The 19,125-nt window shown below is 47.8% G+C and overlaps 1 protein-coding gene across 1 annotated transcript in view; it reads right to left on the reverse strand.

Annotated features, from left to right (window-relative positions):
• The window catches only part of slc4a2a (solute carrier family 4 member 2a), a 53,500-nt gene extending 46,130 nt beyond the window's left edge, over positions 1–7,370 (reverse strand). Inside the window, exon 1 of the mRNA XM_061254018.1 lies at positions 7,233–7,370. The gene's annotated coding sequence lies outside the window, so the exon portion shown is untranslated. The remainder of the gene's footprint in view (positions 1–7,232) is intronic.
• Between the last annotated feature and the right edge of the window lie 11,755 nt (positions 7,371–19,125).

Below are 19,125 nucleotides of genomic sequence, written 5' to 3' on the forward strand. Positions count from 1 at the left end.
GTATGTGTGTGTGTGCCCATGTGTGTGTGTGTGTGTGTGTGTGTGTACAGAGGGCGGCCCTGTGACGGGCCATTAATGTGCATGGTGAGGGAAGTGATTAAGGCACATTAAACTCCCTGCATCTGTCCCAGCATGCAACAGGTCACAGCCAGTCCATGCCCTGCTCATCACTCCCAGTCCGTCACATGGGAAGACTTACGCAACCCGCTGGGAAAAGGTGCGCCACACATTACATAATCTTTCAGCCATCCTGGCTCACTCACGCCCCATCATTCATAAAATGTGGCAGACTCACTTCAGCACAGGACAAAGCCAAATCAAACACAATCACTGAAATCCAAGGAGAACAAAAAAGGAAGTCCAACAATCACCGAAATATGATGCGACTTAACAGGGAGAATAATCCCCTTACAGGTAAACTCAGGTGACCGGCTCCAACCCGTGCAGGGTCCAATTAAATCCAGTTTTCTTTTTTTTTTTTTTTCAAGGGTTTAATTCCATTACTTAGCCGCATTTGCCGACTACACAGTCTAGACAAGGGTTCTCTTGGCAGCTTGGCCCAGGAGCCACACATTCTTCAATGATTCGTGAGGTTTAATCGTATCAAAGGCCGAGCTAATAATAATTTTAAAAAAACCTGCCGAGGGAGCCGGCGTATTAACAACGCTTGTGAGAGGACATTCTCCCCGTTCTGCTTGTTGTTGTTTTCACACGTGGCAGAGAGCTCAGATTAAACGCCGGGGCGAGATGCTTGGTCCGCAGGTCAGCCGGTGTCACTAAGGGTTGATTAGTCCTAACCGGGCTGCCAATGTTCAACAGGACAGGAGTCAGAGCTGAACTCACTTCAGTGAGCGGAGCTGAAGGTGCACTGAATGAGCTGCTATCACAGAGGATGGAGACTCTTTTAGCCTCACACACACACACACACACACACACACACACACACGCATGCATACACATGCACACACACACACTTGTGCACTCACACTATCAAGCACAGCTGAGATTGCAGTATTAGACTTACAGAAGGCACTAAAAGCCTCTGGTAAATGAGGGTGGTAAATAACAGTGTGTTGTGGTGGATGAAGCTCATTCTTAGTGATCATATGATGGTGGGAAATCAGTTGTGCCCTTGAGCAATGTTCTTAAACACGAAGACAAAATTTCTTCCTCCATAACATACGCCGTATCCATCATCTCCTGGCAGTGAAAGCCATCCGGCTCCTAGTCCAGGCCAGGGATTGGCTCCTAGTCCCACCTGGATTACTGCAACTCCCTCCTGGCTGGTCTCCCACCTTGTGCTAGAAATCTGCAGTCTGCCGAACCATCAGCCAGCCCAGGTCGGTGCCTGTGCTTATTGCTTCAAGGTGCTAGTGTTGACCTTCCTGGCTACTAAGGGGACTGCACCAATGAACACCCAGACTTTAATTGCTCCCGACACCCCAGCAAGAACACTGCCAGCTCCGGTCAGCTTGTGGGCCCTCATTACAAGCGCCAAGTGGTCAAGCCGCACGTTCACACCTGTTCTCTGTTCTGGTTCCTCATTGGTGCAACGATTTGCCAACCCTGCGAACCCTAACCCCAATTCTGCCAACCATAATCCTGACCCCAACCCTAACCACCCTAATCCTAATCTTGATCCTAATCCAAACCTCAATCCTGACTCTGCTAACCATAACCCTAATCCTGACCCTAAACCTAATCCCAATCCAAATTTGTAGGGAAAAATAAATGTATGTTTTGCCGTCTAAGAAGCAGTTGGTACTTGGGCTGTGCTGCCTGTAAATGACAGGACGGTCATCTTTGGATTACCAAGATGGTGGTCATGGTCACGGGACATCTTACCCCATTTATTTTAGAAAGCACCGAATTTCTCAAGATCCTAAAATATACAGTGCCTCAAGATCACAAGATCGCAAGACACACGTATCAGCCCTACGGCAGATGAAGATGAGACTGAGCTACGCTACAGGAGCGCCGCAGGAGGGGAGAGGGAGGCAGAACATAAAAGTGCAGAGTCAGTCACCGTTCTCCCCCCCCCCCCCGCCCCCGATCATCTGACGCTCTCAAGGTGACACAGGGCTGGAGTGACTCAGCACAGACTGTCTGGAATTTTCCAGAAACGCTGTCTCACCGTCTGAGACCGAGCAGAACCTCAAACGCAGCGTCTGCGCCACTACACACAGGGGTAACGATGGAGGGGGCTGTACCCCTACACACACAGGGGTACGTTTGGAGGAGGCTGGACAGTACATTACATTAATGGCCTTTGGCAGATGCTCTTATCCAGAGCGACGTACAGTTGATTAGACTAAGCAGGAGACAATCCTCCCCTGGTGCAATGCAGGGTTAAGGGCCTTGCTCAAGGGCCCAACGGCTGTGCGGATCTTATTGTGGCTATACTGGGATTCGAACCACCGACCTTGTGTGTCCCAGTCATTTACCTTAACCACTACGCTACAGGCCGCCCTACAGACGGAAAAGGTTGAGCTTCCTCTTCTCTCGATGCAGATTACATTTTACAGTGAGTGAAATTACCAACGACTGCAACACAATCAAATCAAAATGTCTAGATCTCTAGAATCTGGCTCCAGGTCCACAACCAGACAGGCACGCTCGTCCCTCTCCTGTCTCCACACAGCGTCCACACTGCCACCCGGGGCCCGAGCCGTCTGCAGTGAGGCGGAGTTCCTGAGCCGGCTGTGGCTGCCCTGTCCGACAACCCCGGACACCGAACCCCGGGAGGCCTCCGACAGTCCCTGACGGCCCGGCTCTGCTCTTCCGGGACACGACCACCACCTTCAGAGAGGAGCGCCGCGGATGTCCGTCTCATGAGACTCATTTCCCCACACGCTGCGTTCACACGGGCCCTCTCTCCAAACCAGCCCACCGACACCTGTCACAGGGAAGGGCCTCTCCTCAACCTGTGCATGCGCACGGGCCCTGGCTTCTGCCACGTCCACTTTCAGGACTTTCGGGACTTTTTTAGAGAACTGGGTTTTCGCATTTTAGTTTAATCTCAGCAGGCGTACCTGCCCGGGTCAGCCGTTTCAGTAGGTTGTACAGTAAGGCCCTGTTCGTACAGTTGTCTACATGGAAACTTTGATGTGGCTTTTCACATCATTTCACACAAACAGGCGTTTCATTTCTCAAGTAAGAAAGCAGTGCAAATATCGTTCCTCGGGCCCGGACTTGACGGTATCGCTGGACGTTCTGTAGTTTGTGGACAAAAGGTGAGCCGAGACAGGCTGAATGGCCCGGGCCTTTTCATTAGCAATGTTTGCTTGTAGGAGACGTGCCACAATTTCCAATAAAAAGAGCGCAAATTCCAGTTCCTCCACCTCCTCCACCAAACATTAACACTTCCTGCTTGCTTGTTTCTCGCAGTGGAAAATGTCAAAAGCAAGCAGGGCGGAGACTGGGCGGAGCCAGTATACCAGCGCACCTCTTGAGGTACTGAGTACAGATTTGTGGGAAAGCCTGCTTCACACTGTAGTACAGCGTAACTTCGTTCCGCAAAAATGCAGCATCCATTTCCTCAGGCTAGGGTTAGGGTTAGTCTCACTCTCATTTCAACTCTGGGCAGGTTTCCCTGTTATCAAACGCTCGCATCAACACGCCCCCGGCCTGCAGTGATCGTCCAGTGTTATCGGTGTTTCCTGGTGTTGAAATCCTGGGTGTCAGTTTGAAATGAGCCTGAGATGATGCATGAGAACTCTGAGAAAAATGCAGCAGAATAATGTTTAAAGGGTTATACAGTTACACACAGCTGGCTCTGCCTTTGGGCTTTATCCCCACGGCAACTCCCATCTCAGCTCCCCCCCCCCCGCCCTCCCCAAATAAAGTTGAAATCAGGTTTCGGAGGAAATCATCTGAAAAAATTTTATGGAAATTGTAGCTGCTGTGCAGGAAACGCTGATCCCCTTAACAGCAGGGTTGCCCTGTGGGGTCCGTTTCCCCCTTTCTCAGTGTCCTGACCCAACCTTCCTCCACCAAACAGCCCTGCCCCTGCCCTGCTCTACCACACTGTACCACTAGTCACGCCCTGCCCTGCTCTACCACACTGTACCACTAGTCACGCCCTGCCCTGCTCTACCACACTGTACCACTAGTCACGCCCTGCCCTGATCTACCACACTGTACCACTAGTCACGCCCTGCCCTGCTCTACCACACTGTACCACTAGTCACGCCCTGCCCTGATCTACCACACTGTACCACTAGTCACGCCCTGCCCTGCTCTACCACACTGTACCACTAGTCACGCCCTGCTCTGCTCTACCACACTGTACCACTAGTCACCCCCTGCTCTGCTCTACCACACTGTACCACTAGTCACGCCCTGCCCCTGCCCTGCTCTACCACACTGTACCACTAGTCACGCCCTGCCCTGATCTACCACACTGTACCACTAGTCACGCCCTGCCCTGATCTACCACACTGTACCACTAGTCACGCCCTGCTCTGCTCTACCACACTGTACCACTAGTCACCCCCTGCCCTGCTCTACCACACTGTACCACTAGTCACCCCCTGCCCTGCTCTACCACACTGTACCACTAGTCACGCCCTGCCCTGCTCTACCACACTGTACCACTAGTCACCCCCTGCCCTGCTCTACCACACTGTACCACTAGTCACCCCCTGCCCTGCTCTACCACACAGTACCACTAGTCACGCCCTGCCCCTGCCCTGCTCTACCACACCGTACCGCTAGCCAAGCCCTGCCCTGATCTACCACACTGTACCACTAGTCACGCCCTGCCCTGCTCTACCACACTGTACCACTAGTCACGCCCTGCCCCTGCCCTGCTCTACCACACTGTACCGCTAGTCACGCCCTGCCCTGCTCTACCACACTGTACCACTAGTCACGCCCTGCCCTGATCTACCACACTGTACCACTAGTCACGCCCTGCCCTGCTCTACCACACTGTACCACTAGTCACGCCCTGCCCTGCTCTACCACACTGTACCGCTAGTCACGCCCTGCCCCTGCCCTGCTCTACCACACTGTACCGCTAGTCACGCCCTGCCCCTGTGCTGCTCTACCACACTGTACCACTAGTCACGCCCTGTGCTGATCTACCACACTGTACCACTAGTCACGCCCTGCCCTGCCCTGATCTACCACACTGTATTGCTGCCCAAGCCCTGCCTCCAGCCCAGGGAGTCCCAGACCCTGTGACATCGCCCGGGCCTCTGAGCTCGCCCCCTCATCGCTGGCCTGACTCTCAGAGCCGCTGGAACCGGGCCATGGCATCGCATGGTATGCAGGGTATTTTTACACTGCGAGGACAGCGTGAACCTGTCAGTTTCGGCAGCCGCGTAATCATTCACACGGTCCCAGCAGCAGCTGTGCCGGTTCCCTTGTTCCGGCCGCCTCCTTATTCCGAAGAGGTCAAGAAGTCTTCCATTTCAGACCTCAACCTCGGTAACAGAACGTTAATGTGGCTTTCGAGCACTCGCCGTTAAAACACTCATTTATCTCCCGAGGCTTCGAGCCACCGCAGACCACGCCGAACACACCCCTCTCCCGCCCCTCTCCCGCCCCGAAGACAAACGGGGAGTATTTTTTAAAGAGGGCATTTGTACCGGAGCCCACTGTGGAACATGTAATCCTTTTAAACCTGTCCATGTCTGTCCATGTCTGTCCATGTCACAGGACATGTTAAGCTCCCAATCTCACAAGTGGCCATATTTCAGCTCTATTTCCTCTCGAATTTATTTGCCATTTTAAAGTCCGCAACTTCTAAATGCCTGTCGGGAGGAGACGTATCGCTTTTTAAGAAGATTTAACAAACATCAAAACATTTCAGCTTTAAACTTCGAAAGACAACATGAATGAAATGACATGAGTATAAATTGGAGAATTTACATTGACAAATGTATTACAGTGCATGATTTATGCTACTCCTCGTGTCCTAGGAGTTCCTGGCTACATTTTACCCATGATTCCCCGGGGGAAAACGCGATTATTCTGCTCCATATTTCCGCATTCAAGACCCTCTACTCAAATGACCTATATGCAAACAGTACAAGGCATGAAATGCAAGTCATTCTAACCAAAGGCAGTTGAATGGACACTGCTTCACACAGAACTAAAGTTACCCGTTCAGCACTATTTTATACAGAGGGTAACAAAACAAGAACTGTGGTCAAGCCTAAGAAAAATAAACGCTTAAAAACAACCGGCTTTGCTGTATAATATGTGGGCTTTCTATACGTCAAGGCCTTTGTCCAAGTCGCTTCTGAGTCACATAGAGAGAGAGAGAGAGAGAGAGAGAGAGAGAGAGAGAGGCATTCCAAACTTTCCATTAAAACCCCACACAAAGGCTACTTTATGAGAGCTGCACAAGAACAATTTCATTTTTCATAAGATGCGTGCGCGCTCAGCAACACAGCATCCAGACTGCAGTGAAAGCGAATGTGTGCTTTAGGCGGGGGTGGGAGGAACCGACACGTTTTTGCTTCATGGGAAACTGTTAACAGAAGTTTAATTGGTTTTTTTCCGCTGCTCATTTCCTAACAAGCACCGTCTGTGCCGTGTCTTAGCCCAGCACAAACCGGCACGAAAACAGCAGAAACCATTGCTACTCTGAATAGAAACGCAGCTAATTCCAGTACTGAGGCTCCCCTTCATATACAGGTTTAACTCACCCACGAAACAGATGACAGGCTTTGGGGAAAAGGACGAAGAAACTAAACAAAAAAAAAAAAAGTGTCTAGACTGCTTGGACGATGGAGGGCGACCGGAGGAGAGTGAGCAAAGCCCGGTGGGAGGAGAGAACAGCAGCTGTATGAGGAAGGGAGAGAGGGAGGGAGAGAGAGAGAGAGAGATAAACAGAGGGAGAAAGAGAGGGGAAAGGAGAGAGAGGGAGAGAGAAGGAGGGAGGGAGAGAGAGGGAGAGAGAGAAGCAGAGAGGGAGAGAGATAGAGGAAGAGAGAGAGGGAGAGAGAGAAACAGAGAGGGAGAGAGATAGAGGAAGAGAGAGAGGGAGAGAGAGAGAAACAGAGAGAGGGAGAGAGAGAGGGAGGGAGAGAGAAGAGAGAAGCAAAGAGGGAGAGAGAGAGGGAGAAAGAAGAAAGGAGAGAGAAACAGGGAGAGAGAGAGAGGGGAAAGGAAAGAGATAAACAGAGGGAGATAGAGGGAAAGAAGAAACAGAGAGGGGGAGAGAGAGAGAAGAAAGGAGAGAGAAACAGAGAGGGAGAGAGAGAGGGAGAAGGGCTTACCTCTGTGTACTCACTGCCGAGGCGCTACGGCGGACATCGTAGTGCAAAGCCAAAAGCTGCTGTGAGGAGAGATATGAGGAGCGACAGGAACAGAGAGAGAGAGAGAGAGAGCGCAGGCACGCACACAGAGAGAGAGAGAGAGAGAGAGAGAGAGAGCGCAGGCACGCACACAGAGAGAGAGAGAGAGAGAGAGAGAGAGAGAGAGAGAGCGCAGGCACGCGTACACAGAGAGAGAGAGAGAGAGAGAGCGCAGGAGAGAGAGAGGACTGTAGTTAGAGGCAGCGCAGTATTCCCTGGCTCTGCCTGCACTGGCTGTGCTGCGAGTGCCCGCCGGCCAGCCTTCCTCTGGCAGATTACGTTTCCTCCGCCGGCCCTCTGACAAGCATGTGACCGAGGAGGTGACTCAACAGAGCTGCTACTGAGGCACACACACACACACACACACACATACGTTCACACACACATGACACACACACACACACAGATACGTGCACACACACACGCGACACACACACACACACACACACAGATACGTGCACACACACATGACACACACACACACACACACACACATATGTGCACACACACGACACACACACACACATATGTGCACACACACACACACACACACACACACAGATACGTGCACACACACACACACGCGACACACACACGCGCGCATATACACACACACACACACACACATACGTACACACACACACACACGGCGCACACACGCACGCACACACACGCGCATACACACACACACGCGCACGCGCACACCGCTAAACTCTGCTCGAGGAATCTGCATGGACAGAGGCTGCAGACAATGACATCTGCGCAAACTCTGATGCGCACAATTCACAAAGCAGCTTAAGCAGTGGCCACAAGAAATATGCACTGCTGCAGACATTCCTGGAATGCCAAGCCTGTGTCTTTGGGCTGTTCAGTTACATGTGCTACTACAACAAAGCCAAATACAACGGCATGACCGCGCTTAAGGCGGAGACAACTTCAGTGACAACCACTGAATTAAGAAGACGCCAAGAAAACTGCCATGCTGAAAACACGGCACAGACACAGAAACAGAAACACAACAAACAAACACACAAACAAACAAACACACATACCTACAAACACAAACACAAACACTTTGGTGTAACCGCGCTCTTGTAAATATGCGCCCGCAAAGGTACACAAACCCACGCGGCGAAACATACACACCCAAACGAGGACCACAGTGGTTCAGGGGAAGTTAAGCCAATCTCCTGCAGTCAAAGTGATGAAGTGATGGAGTGATTTGAATCTGGTGCCGTATATAAGCACCCTCCCCCCCCCCTTGACAGCCAGATGCGAGGCGGAGCCTTATGACATCACAACATGCTCTTCACCAACAGCTGCCGGAGCCATCCTCACTGCAGCTCAACGTCGGCCTCTAGTGGTGAGAGCTTGTCACTGCGTGAGGGTGCCAGACAGCTGTGCGCAGTGACCTTGGGTGGAGGGTAATAATCTGTGGGGATTCCTCCGTCTCTGCTGGTGTTCAGGGGCTCATAACGCAGCAAGAGGAGGGACTGTGCATACTGCACCAAGGGCCCAGGAGGTCTGACAGTCACCGTTTCTGAGATACAGCACGTAATTACATAATTACATCTACGTAATTACACAGACTCTCAGCAATTACTGAAGCAACGAGGAGACTGATGCAAACTTGGGATGTGTGGGTGCCTTTTGAGAGTGTGTGTGGGCTGGTTTCTGCATGTGGGTGTGTGTGTGTGCCTGTGCATGTGTGTGTGGATGTGTGTGTGAGAGAGAGAGAGAGAAAGAGAGAGAGTGTGTGCGCGGGCTGGTTTCTGCATGTGGGTGTGTGTGTGTGCCTGCGCACGTGTGTGCGTGTGTGTGGGCTGGTTTTTATGGGCGGGAGCGGGGGTGTGTGTGCATGCTTGTGGGGGCTGGTTTTTGTGTGTGAGCGTGCGTCGGTGTACACGTGTGTGTTCGTAAACCACATGAGCTGTGCCGATTGGTGAGTCACTGGAAAATAACACATGGTTCCTCTGTCACTTATTACTCTCCTCTCAGTCCATGATCAAAGCTGGGCCCAGCACACAGCCACCGCCATCAAAGCAGCACTTAGTTCCACACACACCAGACCAGGCCGCACACACAACAACAGGGCTCTCTGCCTGGACAACGTGCCACAAATCAACCTCCGGGAAAGACACACAGCCCAGGCACCAGGAGGAGACAGGAGCCATCAGTACCAGATACTGACGTTTCTCCTGCGATTGTCAGAGGTGATGGAGCTCCGCTCTACATCCCCTGCAGACTCCCAGGCACCACCTGTGTTTCCGCACCACACACCAGCGTGCAATGCAATGAGGGAAAAACAGCTGTACTGCAGTTTAACCCTTTAAGCTGAGAGGGCACAAATACGTGACTAGAATGTATGTTCTTTACTGAACATTCAAACACTGAAGCAACCGTCACTACTGGCAATCGAGAACAAAGGAGGACACCGAGCTGCCCCTCAAAGGGTTAATCTTGCACTGCAAAGGAATGACGTCCACAGCTTAGATACAGCGTAAGGAGAGGCTTTCCGTCCTGTGTCAAGCCAAAGTCAAGTTTTATGGGGACAACCGTGAAACTGGGGGCAGCATTAGCTCAGGAGGTTAAAAGTGGTCTGGCTGCCTTGCATGGTGCCTAGCAAGGCAGCCTATCGCCGCTGGTGTGTGACTGTGTAAAAGTGCTATATAAATGCAGTCCATTTACCGTTTACATCCCCAGGGAAGCATTACAGAGTCTGCTGAAGAAGTCTGCATTTTCAGCGCAGATGGGGAGAAGAGGCTCCTTCAAGCGAGGAAGGAGGAAGCAGAGGACAAGGGGCAGCCTGTCGCGTAGTAGCTGTGGTACATGACTGGTACCTGTGAGGTCAGTGGTTCGATCCCTCCCCCCTCCTGCTTAGTCTAATCAACTGTACGTCGCTCTGGATAAGAGCGTCTGCCAAATGGCAATAATGTAATGTAATGTAGATTACTCCTTTTTTTTTTCCAAACACATATAGTATGGCCTTTGATATTCTTGCATGGTTGCACAGTTTATTTATAAGTTGTTTCCTAGTTGCTTTTGCACAGTAGGGCGTTGGCCGTTGTGATCATATCCGGTGTGATATACCCACACCCATGTGTGGGTGATCAGTCAGCTGATTGTAGGATACAGGTTCATGGGCCAAACAGACAAAAACGTTTTTCAAACAGAGTGCACAACATGCAAACACGTCCTCAATCCACTCATACTTATGCCACACGGTCAAAAGCAGATGACAGTCCAGGGACGACTCAGGACTGAACACACTCAACAAAACAACAAACAAGAAATACCATATTTTCGACATAGTCAATGGGACTAACAGTTAACTCAACAACCGATAGACTATATTGTAGCTTGTAATGACATGGCTCAAAAAAAAAAACCCTGCTGGCCACAATCTTGACTGCATTCATGCAATACTCAAGACTGTAGTAAAACGGTGACTAGGCTACCAGAATAAGAGCCAATGAGAAGGCCTGTGTTCCATTGTTCTCAGAACAGCATGATGGAACACAGGGGTCTTGAGAATACAAGGAAAAACAAACACCTTTTCTTCTGTGGTATACGTCATATCCTGATTACAGGCTGTGAAGCTGGTTTTGTTGGGAGTAATGGATACCCGCCCTGCTGAAAGAAAAACAAAAAAAACAGCTCAAGCTAGGTTTTGAAACCACTGGGAGCTGGTTGACCAGTTAGACCAGCTCTATCGTCAACATGGCTAGACCAAAGCCATGTTTTGAAAAAGCTGGTAGCAGGTATTTCAAGCTGGTCATAGCCGGATTATACACCAGAGGGCTGGATTGATGTCACTATTCATCTTATTTGTGCTAAATAAGTAAACACTGGCATTTCTAAAATTATAGACCCTGCACTGAGATTTCTAGAGGTGCACAGTATGACCCAAGGACAGAAAAGAATCAGTTGCCAAGTTACACATTTAAAAAAAGTTTTTTTTCTTCAGTTACTTAAAATACATATGAAGGCTGACTGTGAAGCAACAAGTGTATGAGATAATGGTCATGTGACCATGACTTCGCTGACCTACAAGGTGGAACTGTAAATGTGTGCATGTGCACGTCTAGGTTTGTGTGTGTGTGTGTGTGTGTGTGCGCACGCGTGCATATGTGGTTGCCGGTTTCTAGGTTCTCATCTGAAAATGCACAACTCAAGTGTCACAAGGGTTTCTTGGCTAATCTTCACACTGCAACACCTTAAGCTGCAACCCATTTCAAAGGCTAAAGATTTCCTCCCACCCACCACAAGCTTCCAAAAATAGAAAGGTTTGTCACCCAAACTTATTGAAAGGGTGACATTTGACGTCATCGTAAGAGAGTAGGGGGAGATTATTAAACATAAAACAAGGGAATTTTTGTCAGACAGCATGTTCAATCACACAGAAAACGGGTCACAGATGACTGCTGATATTACTGAGTATGTCATACCATCGAGCACGATCTAAACATGATCAATTGCCACTGTATATCTTGGTCTTTGTAATTCCTCTGATAAAGAAATTCTGCCCACTATGACTAGTAAATTGTATGAAGGTAAAACATCTCTTACAGCAAAAAAAAAAACCCACAAAGTGTCAATGAGTCGAAAATACAGTCCATGCTTACGTTTATCAGTTCGTGCTACATACAAAGCCATTTCAACTCCACAGGACACGGAATGAGCCACAGAATAAACACACAAAGGCTTACCGGGCAAAAAGCGTCTCTACAAGGTACACACTCCCCAGCTCCCTGCAGATCTAACCTTGTGACCCCCCCTGTCTTGCACTGGGGTCAAAGTTCATGGTTACAGTTCATACCCAATCACAAATGCCGGAGGGTTATTTTATTTCTCGCCCGTAGAGCGCAGTGTCAGGGCTCATTTGTAGTCAGGGGGCTGAAGGTTAGCTTTGTACCTCATAAGAGATGCAGGTCCAGAGAGACGTTTTTACACTTTGCCTTCTTAAGTAGGTTTACAGAAGTAGGCCTAAATCAATATCTCAGCACACAGTCCTCTACACCTGTAAATATTGAGACAATACTCGACTACCTAGACCTTTCCAACAATAATACACTTGCAAACTTGGAAAAGGAATATTTTTTACATTACATTAAGTGGCATTTAGCAGACGCTCTTATCCAGAGCGATGTACAACAAAGTGCAAATCAATCACAAGAACAAGTGCAAAAGTAGACCTATTTGATCACAGTTTGACAAAACACACCCAGCCACCTACAACGTACCCAGCATTGGTGTTGCTCTTAAATGTCCTGGATAAACCAACGAGTGGACAACTGCAAATATCTATTTTATGTTTTGAATACCAAAGAGAATATCTGAGTGCTTTGTAATATAAGTTTCAACCAAAGATTTCCCGTTTCACTTATTTACTGTAGTTACAAGCTCTCATTGGATTTCAGAAGGTATGCTTATGATACAATGAAGATCACTAGATAATAGAACATATAAAAATGTCTAGATAAAATGTCACAACACAAGCCCAGAAAACCATGTCTATGCATTGCAACCTACCTTCTAATCCTCAATGCTGTATATAAAAATGACCAAACAGTAAATTTCTATTGGTACCAGTTACTTTTTTTTCGTCATAAATATGCTTCATGTTTTGTGATAATTATAAATCTGCCAGTTTTTTTTCCCCTAAATGAAAACAAACATTCCTAAATGTCTATCCTACATAATTTCCTTGAAACTTACAGGAACAAACATTCATCACAAACACACTTAATTTCCCGTCAGTCTGGGGAAACGAACGACCATTCCTGGGTCATTCTGCAAATAACGTGGGTGCCGTGGGTGCCATCTTTACTAATTGAGACATTCTTAAATGTTATATAAAACTGTATCCCCAATATCAAGAGAAACATTCCCACAGAGTACCCTAAACCAGCTATTAGCATAGCAACAAAAAACTGCCATTGGCTGCAAGTCTGTCGAAAACTCACAGAAATGAAAGCGCTAACAGCGAGAACAGCTGTCTGGCATGAAGCGCTGTCACGGCCATTATACAATCAACCAGCGTACAGACATTCCTCGTCCTGTGTACACTGGCCGCGTTTTGAACATATTAGTTGCGTGTCGTCGCATTCTGCTAGACAGCGGCTCAAATCCGCAGCTCGCAGGGCAGAAGAACAGCAATCGGGGTATCTTCTGCCAAAAAAAAAGAAAAAACTGGCCTCGGGAGCTTCCCCTCGTGACCGATGGACCTCGGCGGGACGCCTGGGAAGATTTAAATAATAATATGGAATGTTAATCCAGAGGCGTTCAAAGCACTTGGAAGGCGTTCAATATTTCCTATTAAAAACAATCGTGATTCCAAGCACTGTGGGACCAGCAGCCGTTATTGTTCTTCAAATCACGTGTTGTTATAATATGTTTAGTAACCAATCTCGGCTTAATTTACAGGGGGGCTGGCCAGGTTTGAGTGGTCTGATAAAATGATCACACATTTACAGTACAGGACACTAGAGTCACTCCATCACTGAGGGTAAACTATAACAGAAACATCCAGGCCACTCTGCAAAGATTTATTTTTTATTTTTTCCTTGCTCCTTTTTCTACTCCTAGGTCCACCCATCTGGAGAAGCTAGAAAAAGAGGCAAGAAGAAAAAATTCAGAAAATGCAAATTAGACTAATGGAATGACCTGGTGCAGTGGGTAGCACTGCCGCCTCACAGCAAGGAGGTCCTGGGTTCGAATCCCAATCGGCCGGGGCCTCTCTGTGTGGAGTTTGCATGTTCGCCCCGTGTCTGCATGGGTTTCCTCCGGGTACTCCGGTTTCCTCCCACAGTCCAAAGACATGCAGGTTAGGCTGATTGGAGAGTCTAAATTGCCCGTGGGTATGAGTGTGTGAGTGAATGGTGTGTGTGCCCTGTGATGGACTGGCGACCTGTCCAGGGTGTATTCCTGCCTTTCGCCCAATGTATGCTGGGATAGGCTCCAGCCCCCCTGCGACCCTGTTCAGGATAAGCGGGTTAGGATAATGGATGGATGGATGGAATGACCTTGCTCCTGCAAATGTCAGATGCGGGAGTGGTGGACCCACAGGTCGATAATTTATAAGTCACGTTTTACCAAAAGAAACTTTGGCTAAGGATGCGCTCGTGTTTCCTCGATCAAGGGAAAGTTACGGATGTTCCTAACTTCTAGCCTGCTTCAAGCTCCTAGAAGGAACGTTTCGTGGGTTGGAATGTCCTTAAAGATGGCAGACTCCGATCGATTTCCGTGTCAGGGGCAAGGAAAAGACAAAATTGTGGGCAGCTTACACACCTAGTGAAAAGCCATCTCCACTGTGTGTCTGATGACTAATGGGCATATGGCTTATCTTTGGAATCAGGTGCTACTGATAGCAATGGCAAATGTATATTTATAACAAAGTAATAAATGCTGACTGACATTTTATACTATACAGTATATACACCTTTTACAAAGGCTGACTTTTAATAAGTAGCACATAAAGACTGCCCTGGATTTATGACATAAGGATAAGCCATAAATGACTACTGTACCTGGACGTACCTTAAGCACATAGCTACTTGCTACAAACTGATATAAAATATCAAGGAAATAGGCTCTAAATTCCTTCTGCGCTCAGGGGTTATGAGGTGTGTGTGCGTGTGTGTGCGTGTCTGTGTGTGTGTATTGCACTGCTTAATATGTCTGAGGGAAAATTCACATCATCAGGTTGAGTGACTTATTTGTTCCGAAGCAGGCCAGAGAATATTCCAGAAAATACCAAACATACCCATCATACTTTTTTCCTTTTTGTGAATGTCATCAGTGTTATTATCTGATTTGAGCAGGTGGTGTGGTTAGCAAAAATTCTGACTGAACTTCTGTGGAAATATAATGGATGATTAAGCCATGCGAGCCTTTCCGGCCAGATATTTATTTCTGTGAAAACTACAGGAAACATAGTTCTCAAAACTTAGTCACAAGGTCACACACCCACAGTACACTCCATACTAAGTTGATGCCCAGGTTAAAAGCAAAGGAAAAGAAAAGAGAAATTAGTGCATAACTCACCTATCTGCAACCATCTTATTTATCCACAGCACAAAAAAATATTTAAAAAATAAAGGTGAACTGTCACGAGTCCTCATCCACAGAGAACAACCCTGGAAGCGATCCTGTTTTTTTCCCCCAGTTTCAACGAGAGTGCATCAGTGAACACCCGACACTGGAGTGGAACTGATGGAGATGATGTCACAATGCCTTCTCCAATGGCTCCTGAGTGTGCTGCACGCGCTCAGTAGAGTCCCCGAACTGAGCTGCAGCAGGCCAGAAAGCTGCTTAGGAGTGCAGTGCACTGAAGGGGAACCTATATAGGGGATTGGAGGCAAGACAGCGTGTGTGTATGTGTGTGTGTGTGTGTGTGTATGCGTGCGAGAGTGTGTGCGTGTGCATGTGGGTGTGTGTGTGTGTGTACGTGTCTGTGTGCGTGTTTACGTGTGTGTATATGTGTGTGTGTGTTGGAGAGGGGGGCCAGGATTAATTGGTGAGCGTTTTAATCCGCAGCTTCGGGAAGCCGTGAGCGGGGAGGGAGGGGGCCTGGTTGAGGGGAGCAGAATGGCACCATGTCCACATTCCACAAGTACGGGCGCAAGAACAGCCCCCTCCCAAACACGCTCCGACTTTCTCACAGAGTGATTTCGGACTGTGTGTGTGTGTCTGTGCGTGTGTGTGAGTCTGGGAAATTGGGTAATGCTACTGTCACATGATGTAATAATCTCCCACAGCCCCTACCCCGACACCCACATCATTAACTGTAGCCAAAGACCTGTTTTTGTTATTGCGAGTGCTTAATTCCTACACACCTCAACCCAACCCCCCCCCCCCCCCCCCCCGGCCCCCCACCACCAACTTGCTCTCAACTGTGAGACACAACAACAAAACACCTATTGGCAAAGTTCCACTGGCAGCCCCATACACGCAGTTCATGGGACAAATTAGAGGCACAGGCTCTGGCTAAGGTGGCTAACATGAAACCAGAGCGTGCTCATCCATAATCGGACCAGGTCAGATAGGAGTTCCACTGATCAGATTCCCAGCATTTTCTAACAGGTTCAACTTAAAACTGTAATTTTGGCAAGAGCTTCTTGCGCCCCCCTTGCAGCCACAGGCATTGGGGCTGAACACAAGTATACCCCACATCTCAACACCCACGTCACCTGCTGTCCTACTTGAGTGCTGCCATAATCACGGTTGTGCTTCATGTGAGAAGCAGCCATTAACTCTTTTGAAGCTTCAGTCTTCTGCCCGTGTGAAAGTGGGAACTCAATTTTCACAGAACCAGAGGGCTAATTATGCTCCTATCGGAGCAACAGCAGGGATGACGTCCTTCTTTAATCCAGTGATTTTGCCCAAGAGGAGGCTGTTGACCACACACACGCACACACACAAACACATGCACATACACACACGCATATATACATACATGAATATATACACACACACATACATACAATACAGTCATATATAGTACACGCAGCACACACACACACATGCGTGTACACACATACACACACGCACACAAACACACACATGCATACATACATATACACACATACATACTGTACACAGCCATATACATATAGTACATGCAGTACACACACACGCACACATGTATGCACACACATACACACACAAACATGCACACAGACACAGACACACACTCACACACTGCTGACCATGGTTGCCTGATATTGCAGTCTCGTTATCCTGACAGCATACAGGTACGGCTCATTGTGTTCCAGCGCCTCCATTATATTCTTCTAACAGAGTCTCCCCTTGTCAGGTAAGTGTCTTCAATACATTTGACCTAATAATGATTTTCGATTTATGATCATCAAGAACTAGTCCCGGCTACCCTGGATTCAGTTTAATCAGATTTGCTCTTTTGGTTTACAGGCTCTTTTGACACATAATCTGAGATGAGAAGACAGTGCCCGACCTAATACAGGTGTCTGGTGATGTTATATGACAAAATATTAGGTCTAATGGAGCAACTCAAATAAGCATATTGCACTGTAACTATGGAGCAAAGCAAGCAAATCACGCTGGCGATTTAATGGATTACAAACCATGGTGGCCAACTGAAATCCCCCCCACCCCCACCCCTGGGTGATGCTGGAGCCACTATGCCTGCCAGTCAGCGTCGGTGTGGTCCGAATTTTATACCCGACCACGGAAATCAGAATTATTCAATGATTCAATCTCCTTTAGTGTTACTTTGTCATGCTGTGCACTACAGTAATATATCACCACAGGACCAAAATCAGGAAATAACGGTGGAAATAATGGTGCTTACCGTTTCACAAACAACATTAAAATCTCTAAGATACTGTAAAGTGCTATTAATAGTGACCTTTTATATCCTACTGTTATCCAGAAGGTGAAAAAGAAACAATATGAAAACGTGTGTCAAAGCGTATTCTACAAAAACCAGCGTACGTGCCACAACAGGATATTTTATCACCAAACCAAATCATAACATTCAGATTTTGTGTATGTAAATCAGTGACCGACCACACACAAATCATAAACAGAGCAGTTATTGAGAATAATTCTTCATAAAGCAGCCAATGAAATTCACCCTTTATTCATAAAAATGTCTCACAACTGTCTCACATTTTAATTGGCAAAGTGCCTTTTTGAGAGGGGGTGGAGCTGAAAGTTACAGCACACGCGGATACTGTAAGAGAGAAAAAACGAAGGAAATCCAAATCTCCGTAAGGCCATTTGTGGGAGGGAAAGAAGTTCATGTTTCCAAAGATGGAAACGTTAAGAAAGAGCAAAGAATAAGACATTACAGGCTACGACTGCCAAGTTATACCACCGCCTGGAATGGGCAGCATGAGGTCTTTGGCTAGCAGAGAATTACATGTGACATTAATTGCACCCTCCAGCTTCACAACTGACTTTTTAAGGCAAAGGATTTACTGTACGTCCCGCCCGTAACAGGCAGTAAATGCGATGCGTCTTCCACTTCAGACGTCTGCTGCTCACTTAAAACCTTCAGCAGCATTTTATTTCTGACCAAGTCTGCCAGCGCACAGCAGGAGTCTGTACTGAAGAGCAAAAGAAACGAGACGCATTCTGACAAGATCCGGACTCTGTTCCAAGTCTGCCGGGTTGGTGCTTCCCAGCCACTCTTGATGTGCCCTGGGAGCTGGGAGCTGGCCTGAACTGGTTAACCAGCTAAACCAGGGTGAGCTGGGAGCTGGCCTGAACTGGTTAACCAGCTACCAGCGGCTGAAATAAATAAAAATAAAAATAAAATGTTTCAGATATTTGCATTCAAAACCTAGTTTGAGCTGTTTTTTTCAGCATGGTTAGCATTCCAAATATGGAAGAACCATACCATACCAGTGGTTAAAAGTGGTTTTAAATTCAAATCACAGTACTACTGCTGCACCTTTAGCGAGGTAATGTACCACAATAACTTGGTACATAAAGGCAATACAAGCAACAGAAGCTGCCTTGGGAGGTGGGTAGGTGGTTTACATGAGGGTGTCTGTTTAGCAAATAAACACACTGCAACATTTGCAATATTAGCAATATTAGCTCACAGCTGTAATAGGAAGTGCCTATCCTCACTAAAAAATACATAGGACATGACATGGCACAAATGAAAAGAGAAAAACTTCCTGCAGGCTCTTTAGTGAAGTGCAAGGTCATACCTGCTAAGGAAATTCAAGAACAGAGGAAAAAGAAATAGCTTGACTGTTCATCGTCATCAAATGCGCAACTGTCCCCCGTGACATATTTTCTGAACTGGAAATAAATGTCAGAA

Source organism: Conger conger, chromosome 9 (genome assembly GCF_963514075.1).
Source record: "Conger conger chromosome 9, fConCon1.1, whole genome shotgun sequence".
Classification (NCBI taxonomy): Eukaryota; Metazoa; Chordata; class Actinopteri; order Anguilliformes; family Congridae; genus Conger; species Conger conger.